The following is a 9,190-nucleotide window of genomic DNA, read 5'->3' on the forward strand; positions in this document are numbered from 1 at the left end:
TCCCGTCTCCCTGTTGTCGCCGCCCCGTCATCGCCTCGCCGGTGAGCTCGCCCCGGCCGCCATGTCCACACACACACACACTACACACACACTACACACACACACACTACACACACACACATTATTAGTTTGTTTGTTATAAATTTTTCTGTTTTTTAGTTATAGAAATGTTAGAAATTATTCTGTTTTTTAGTTATATAAATATTAGAAATGTTAGTTATATAGAAATGTTATAAATGTTTTCTGTTTTTTAGTTATAGAAATATTTATAGAAATGTTAGCAATTTTTCTGTTTTTTAGTTATATAAATATTATAATTGTTATAGAAATGTTAGTTATATAATCAGGAAATTTTAGAATTAGTTTTAGTTACATGAATTAGATTAATGTCAAATTGTTAGAATTTGCATATATATAGAATTTTAGTTATCACAATCCAATCATTTAAAAAATGTTACTTTTTGCGGGCATATAGTATTTGTTCTCGATGATATGCCTGGCCCGCATCCTCGCCGTCGACCCGTTCGCGACGACGTCCTGCTTCAGAAGACCCATGTCCGGGACTGGGCTCCGCCGGGCTGGCACTGGGAGGTGCTACCTGGAGGGGCGCGCCGCTTGGTGAGGAACCCGACCTCGGGTCCCGTCGTCGACCCTGATCTTCTTTGGTGGCGTTCGCGTGGGCCACATTCGGTGCAGAGGCAGCCGGCCCCGCCGGAGGTGGTCCGTCGCCGTGTCAGGAAGGAAGATGAGCACGTCCATCGCTACATGGCTGCTATAGACGACGTCAGGTTCTCCACTACTTCGCGGGTTCTTTGGGCAGATGACCGGAGATATGATCTTGTGATGGTTCCTTCTCTTTGGGTGTGCACCGCCCGCGCCCCAGGAACCGGGAGTGGCGCCCTAGATTCTTCTGTAGTACTCGATCTTTATTAGGTACCTAGCTAGTGATGTATTCGATATATAATATTCGAGACGATGTATTCAAGATTATATATATTAAGACGATGATGTATTCGAGATTATATATTCGAGACGATTTATTCGAGATTCAGTTTTTCCTTATTGATTAATTGCATCCATGCATTGTAATTTGAATACTAAATTGTTTTATATTTCTTCTGTATTAATTAGTAAAGTAAAAGCTATGGCGGACAATACCCGCAGAGAGAGAGAGAAGAGGAATTGTTCAACATCATACGCAGCCCTCATAGGCTAGATGATCTGAATGAAGATGACGGCTCCCAATATCTGAACAATACCGGAGAGGGTGATGAAAAGATATTCGATCTCGACGACCGAGCTGATGAAGTCATGAACTATCATTATGATGACACAGACAATGTTAGTGATGACACAGACAATGCTGATCTTCAAATATCAAAGACTTTCGGCGAGGTATATATTTATATAAGCATGCATCCTGGTGATCATCACATGTTTTTTTATTGAAGATATATTAACGAATTGATCTTTCTTCTTTCAGCCCTCCGGATCGAGCAAATCTGCTTCTACAGACAGCAAGACAAAGCGAGGCCCGGGCAGATTGTTGAAGGATGGCATAAAGTACCACATCGAATCCATCAAACTTAGTGGCGAACCCCTCACGCCTAAGAACGTTGCGAACAAGTGGAGTCATTAGTGCGGAGTTCTTGTGAAGGACAAACTCTCGATCTCCATTCAAGAATGGAAAGAGCCAAAGACTAAACGTCCAGGTGTTACTTGGGTCGATGACAGAGCGAAAAAAGACCTGGTGAACTCTCTGATGGAACATTTCACCCTACCAGATCATTTCACTAAAGCAGATGTGGAGAAAGTCAAGGCCGCTGCTCTTAAGAAGATGGCAATTGCATTCAACACCCACAAGAAAACTGTATGGGCCAACTACCTCGCTAATGAAAGGAAGACCCCATATTTCAAGGGAACACTGGAGAAGCAAAGAGAACACTGGGACGATTTCGTGACCTTCAAGGATTCAGAATTATCTAAGGAACGGTCGATGAAAAACAAGGCAAATGCCGCAAGAAAGACGCAGTTCCATAGGCTGGGTCCAGGTGGCTACGCGGTGGGATTGCCTAAGTGGGATAAGTCTGAGCAAGAGATGGAGGCTGCAGGGGTCACTCCGATTACTAGGAGCTGGCCCCCCAGGTGCAGAACTTGGTTCTATGCGCATGGGGGGCGTTGGACCAGAAGACAGGCCTGGTTTCGAAGAAGGCAAGTCTAAAAGGAGCCGAACAAAAGATACTTGACGCAATAGAAGAAGCTCGAGCGGGGGTGTTCACGCCCAACAGAGAGAACGACGAGCTTACGCGCGCCCTGGGAAATCCTGAACACCCGGGAAGAACACGAGGCATGGGCGTTATTCCCTGGTATGAGGGCTTTTCGGACTGGAATGACGACTACATGTCCCGTGCAAGAAAGAAGATGGAGGAGGAGAAGAAGAGGAAGCTGGAGGAGGAGCATAGGAAGCAGGACGTAGAACGCCTTCAAGGCCTAGAAGCAAGGCACGCGGACCTGGCACTCAAATTCCAGCAGCAGCAGCAGATCGACTCACTTAGCCAGGAAAGGGGGTCTCAGCAGCGGCAGCAGCAAGCGGATGATCGTCCAGCATTGGATAGCACCGTCCCATCCATGCCGAGAAGCAGCATTGGTTCTGCCCCGGGCGACACACTGCTGGATACATAACCTGTGGATGACATCATAGAGAACACTAACTGTGAGCTACACTCCAAAATGGAGAACATATCCATGAAGGTGGCGGACGGCGTTGCTTTTCCAGTGACCCCCGGAGCAACCTACCATTGCATCCCGATTATAGAGGGCTATGCTCGTGTCATGGTTGATGAAGTGGGGGACCCATATTCGGGGCTAACGCTTGACATTCCTGGAGGTGAAGACGAGCGCACACTGGGAGAGGCCATACATCGCATCATCCTATGGAGAAAGGATTGCATCATCTTTCGAAGTCCACCGACACCGCGTCGTCTGCCGACTCCTCGAAGTCCGCCACCGAGTCAGCAGACTCCCGCTCCTCCAAGTCCACGAACGCGTGAGACGACTCCTCCTTGAAGTCCGCCACCTCCTTCGCCGGTTTCATGTACGGCACCGTGTCAGGCCACACCTCCTGCTTCAAGTCCGGCACATCGTCAGGCCACTTCTCCTGGTCCAACTCCACGTCAGCCGTCTCCGCCGTCTCAGCAACCGCAGAAGAGACATGCTGCAGCTTTAGTGCGTAGCGGTACGAGTCGAGGTAGTTCAGGAAGTACAGGCGGAGACAAGCTATATAAATATGGTCCAAGCCTCGCTCCTCTTCCTCAGAGGCCTTACGACATGACTGAGGAGCAAAACGCAGCCATAGTGCAAGCCCAAGTGGACGCCCATTTTGGACCGAAACCGGTACCGCCGCCAAAGGAGAAAGTGCCTGAGAAAGTAATTGACCACTTCATTCGTATGGCTAGAGAACCAGCTCCCAAGCCTATTGACTCAGACTATGAGCGCCAAATCAGGAAACTACATCGAGAACGGCTAAAGAAGGAAGCGAGCTCAAGCTCGAGGCAACAAGCAGCTGGCAAAAAGTGCGGGAAAACCGTTTCCCAGCTGGGAGAACAGGCGGCGCAAGCGATCCCCCCGCTTGTTGTGCCAACAACACATGAGAGGAGTACGCGCGCCAAATATTATTGTGGGAAAACCGTTAGCGTTCCCCAGCAGGGCGATGTGGTAATAATGGAGGAGCATATAATGCAGGCTGAAATGCTCAAGATCTCTGTTGGACAACTCCTCGAAATCGAGCCCATGTCTCTGCTTAAAAAATCGGAAATAAAATGGAAATATGTCTGGGGCCAACCTTTGGTCCATCCAGACAAGGTCAAGGACCTCCCAAAGAGAAGTATGAATTGCATCAATGGTACATGAACATGACCAAGATTTCCAATCGAGTGTCCCTCATGGTGAATGTCAAGAAGGAGTATTATTACCATCAGAAAGCTCTGTCCATTGAGTATACAGAACTTTTTCAGTTATACAATCAAGATGCACTCGACAAGTCTATCGTCAGTTGCTATTGTCTGTAAGTGATTTCTTTCTGTAATTTAAGTCTCAAGCTAATTATGTAGTGATAATTTTGATCAATCATTACATGTAATTATCCTCACTATATTCTTTTCTGTGGTATTATATGCAGGATAAAGATGTATGAAATGAAAAAATCTGGACGCTATGGCATTGGGTTCATTGACCCAAATACCATTAATGAGGACATATGGAAGTTTCCATTTTATCAAGAAGGTGTAGAGGAAAGAATGGTAGAGTTCTTGAAGCGCCTCAATAGCAATGAAGATATACTACTTCCTTACAACTTCCCGTGAGTCACATTGTCTTGTACTACAAATTCTGTTTTTGCTTACTAGCTAGCTAGATGTTAATAATTAAGTGTATACGGTTTACGGTAGTTGATTAATTTTAAACACATGCCCGCTTATTTAAGACATGCAAACGTGTGCGCATGCAGTTGGCACTGGGTCTTGATAGACATTAAAGTTGAGGAAGGAAAAGTTGAATTACTGGACTCACTAACTAAATAAGAAAGTGACTTCACCATCGTGAAGGGGATAGTCAATAGGTAATTTCAATCATTATTAACTATATATATCTCGGCATATTATTAGTTCGTCATTTCCTGATATGAACTATTTAATAACCCCTTTATTAATTTTCTTTGCCGGCGGGTAGGGCATGGGCAAAGTTCATCAAGGTGACTCCAAGCGAATGGAAACAAAAGTTGTTTTGGCATCGACCAAAGGTAAGTAATTAAGTAGTACTAGCTAGCTACCATCTCTTTAATTCTTGTTTCAATATCATTAATTAATTATCATGCTTGATTAATCATTATCTGATTCAATTCCATTCTCGTAAAGGCCCTGAAGCAAGCGCCGGGGAATAATCTATGTGCATTCTACGTTTGCGAGAACATTCGCATGACGACGTGCGAAAGGAGCAGATCTGATAGACAGGACTAGGTACGTTTGTCAGAACACTATTCACACCATTATCGATATCTAGTCACACAACTAACACACATGCATATTATTGATCTCCTTCTTAACAGTTCAGAGAGGTGCGGGATAAGCTCCTACCCCAGGAGCGCATACAAGCACTTCAAGAGGAAATAGCCGGATTTTTGCTCGACCAGGTCATAAATCCCAAAGGAGAATACTATTACCTGCTACCGCCCCCATGAACCACTTGTCATCGTGCTCCAGAGGCACCAAGTCAACATATATGTAGGAGAAATTGTATATGTATATACATGTGTATGTGTGAATAATGGTGTTGGTTGTGAGACATTCAATGATATATATATATGCGGTTCTATACGTACGAGAAAATCTATTTATATATATGCATAACGCGTACAATTTGTAGTATCGTGAAATACCAGCAAACAAAAAAATGGAATGGAAAATAAAGAAAAAAAACCCAAACATTTAGTACGGGTTGGTGTTACCAACCGGTACTAATGTCCTACGCGCACCCGGGCCTGGCTCGTGCCACGTGTTCGCACTTTAGCGCCGGTTCGTGACGAACCGGTACTAAAGGGGGGGGGCTTTAGTCCCCACTCTTTAGTGCCGGTTGGAGAACCGGCATTAAAGGCCATTACGAACCGGCACTAAAGGCCGGTTCTGCACTAGTGGCATTACGGTATAAGATCAGACGAGATGACCCTGGTGATGTTGACGACGAGCCCCCCAGGAAGAGGGTTCCTGCAAAGGTGATGTGGTATGCTCCTATAATACCACGGTTGAAACGTCTTTTCAGAAATGGAGAGCATGCCAAGTTGATGCGATGGCACAGTGAGGACCGTAAGAAAGACGAGAAGTTGAGAGCACCCGCTGACGGGTCGCAGTGGAGAAAAATCGAGAGAATGTACTAGGCTAAGTTTGCACATGACCCAAGGAATGTATGGTTTGCTTTAAGCGCGGATGGCATTAATCCTTTCAGGGAGCAGAGCGGCAATCACAGCACCTAGACCGTGACTCTATGTATGTATAACCTTCCTCCTTGGATGTGCATGAAGCGGAAGTTCATTATGATCCCAATTCTCATCCAAGACCCTAAGCAACCCGACAACGTCATTGATGTGTACCTAAGGCCATTAGTTGAAGAACTTTTACAGCTGTGGAATGGAAACGGTGTACGTATGTGGGATGAGCACAAACAGGAGGAATTTGACCTAAAGGCGTTGCTATTCGTGACCATCAACGATTGGCCCGCTCTCAGTAACCTTTCAGGATAGACAAACAAGGGATACCATGCATGCACGCACTGTTTACTTGACACTGAAAGTATATACCTGGGAAGCTGCAGGAAGAATGTGTACCTGGGCCATCGTCGATTTCTTCCGACCAACCATCAATGTCGAAAGAAAGGCAAGCATTTCAAAGGCGAGACAGATCACTGGAAGAATCCCGCCATGCGTACCGTTGATCAAGTACTTGCTATGGTCAATGATTTACACGTAATCTTTGGAAAGGGTCCCGGCGGACTAGCTGTTCCGAGTGACGCTGGGGGACACGCACCCATGTGGAAGAAGAAATCTATATTTTGGGACCTACCCTACTGGAAAGACCTAGAGGTCCGCTCTTCGATCGACGTGATGCACGTGACGAAGAACCTTTGCGTGAACCTGCTAGGCTTCTTGGGCGTGTATGGGAAGACAAAAGATACACCTGAGGCACGGGAGGACCTGCAACGTTTGCACGAAAAAGACGGCATGCCTCCGAAGCAGTATGAAGGTCCTGCCAGCTACGCTCTTACCAAAGAAGAGAAGGAAATATTCTTTGAATGCCTGCTTAGTATGAAGGTCCCAACTGGCTTCTCGTCGAATATAAAGGGAATAATAAATATGGCAGAGAAAATGTTTCAGAACCTAAAATCTCATGACTACCACGTGATTATGACGCAACTGCTTCCGGTTGCATTGAGGGGGCTTCTACCGGAAAATGTCCGATTAGCCATTATGAAGCTATGTGCATTCCTCAATGCACTCTCTCAGAAGGTGATCGATCCAGAAATCATACCAAGGCTAAGGAGTGATGTGGCGCAATGTCTTGTCAGTTTCGAGCTGGTGTTCCCACCATCCTTCTTCAATATCATGCCACACGTCCTAGTTCATCTAGTCGACGAGATTGTCATTCTGGGGCCCGTATTTCCACACAATATGTTCCCCTTTGAGAGGTTCATGGGAGTCCTAAAGAAATATGTCCGTAACCGCGCTAGGCTAGAAGGAAGCATCTCCATGGGCCATCAAACATAGGATGTCATCGGGTTTTGTGTTGACTTCATTCCTGGCCTTAAAAAGATAGGTCTCCCTAAATCGCGGTATGAGGGGAGACTGACTGGAAAAGGCACTCTTAGAAGGGACTCAATAATATGCAAGGACAGATATTCTTGGTCTCAAGCACACTGCACAGTTCTACAGAACTCTACCTTGGTGACCCCTTATGTCGATGAACACAAGAACAGTCTACGCTCCAAACACCCGGAGCAGTGCAACGACTGGATTACATGTGAACACATAAGGACTTTCAACAGTTGGTTGGAAACACGTCTCAGAGGTGACAACACTATTTGTGATGAGCTGTACTTGTTGTCCAGGGGACCATCTTCGACTGTTACGATTTGGAAAGGATACGAGATAAATGGGAATACATTTCACACGATTGACCAAGATGAGAAGAGCACCAACCAAAACAGCGGTGTTCGCTTTCATGCATCCACCGAGAGGGGAAAGGACACATATTATTGTTACATAGTGGACATATGGGAACTTGACTACAGACATGATTTTAAGGTCCCTTTGTTTAAGTGCAAATGGGTCAATCTGTCAGGAGGCGGGGTACAGGTAGACCCACAGTACGGAATAACAACAGTGGATCTGAAAAATCTTGGGTACACAGACGAACCGTTCGTCCTAGCCAATGATGTGGCACAGGTTATCTATGTGGAGGACATGTCTACCAGACCGAGAAAAAGAAAAGATAAGGAAGTGAATACATCATACGATGAGCCAAAGTGCCACATAGTTCTTTCAGGAAAAAGGGACATCGTGGGAGTGGAGGGCAAGACAGACATGTCTGAAGATTATGAAAAGTTTCATGAAATTCCTCCCTTCAAAGTCAAGGCTGACCCCAGCATCCTGATAAACGATGAAGATTATCCATGGTTACGGCGCAATAAGCAAATGACACAAGCGAAGAAAAAGTGAAGACTTTCTCCCGCAACTATTATGATGATACTATGCCAACTTTGTAAGAAGAGTATGATACCATTGTCCATTTTGTACATGCACATGCTATGTGGGTGAAATTATGATACCATGCCAACTTTCAACTTTTTTAGAGTTCATTTGAAATGCTTTAATGTCTTATGGTTCGTCCCTCGTAATACCATTAATCCCGGTTCGTTCCTTGTCAACTATGTTCTCACCAAGAACACTCTCAAGAGGGCAGCCATGTGGGCCATTGGTCCTGGTTCGTCTAGACCTTTTGGTCCCGGTTCCACGCACGAACTGGGCCCAATGCGCCTCGCCCCTGGCCCATGACCATTAGTCCCGGTTTGTGCCACAAAACGGTACTAAAGGGTTGGTCCTCGTTGCGCTCAGAGTTTAGTCCCACCTCCCCAACCGAAGGGCGCTCACACCGGTTTATAAGCCCGTCCCTCTCTGCCTTGTTGAGGTCCTCTCAAAGTGAAAATAGATGCCCCTATACAGGGAATTTGACCTAAATTCATAGTGAATTTCTCTGAAATTCATAGAAATTTATTATGAATTTAGGTTGAATTTTCTCCATAGGCGCATCTATGTTCATTTTTTTAGTAAAGTTAATCACAAACTTGTGATTCACACAAATTTCAAAGAATTCAAATTTTAACTATTCAAATTTGAAAACTAATGGCACTAACAGAAAGTTTATAATTTTGCTAACCTAAAAGCAAAAAGAATTAAAATTAAAGCAAACAACAAAAGAAAATAAATAATGCAGAAAACAAAACAAAAAACTGGAAACAAAATAAAAATAGCACCAATAAGTATTTTGTTGTAAGTAGAAACAAAATAAAATAAACAAAGCAACAAAGAAAACAAAGAACAAAAAAAGTGTTTTCAAATTAGAAAACTAATGCCACTAACAGAAAGTTT

This window comes from Triticum aestivum, chromosome 3A (assembly GCF_018294505.1).
Source record: "Triticum aestivum cultivar Chinese Spring chromosome 3A, IWGSC CS RefSeq v2.1, whole genome shotgun sequence".
Taxonomy (NCBI): Eukaryota; Viridiplantae; Streptophyta; class Magnoliopsida; order Poales; family Poaceae; genus Triticum; species Triticum aestivum.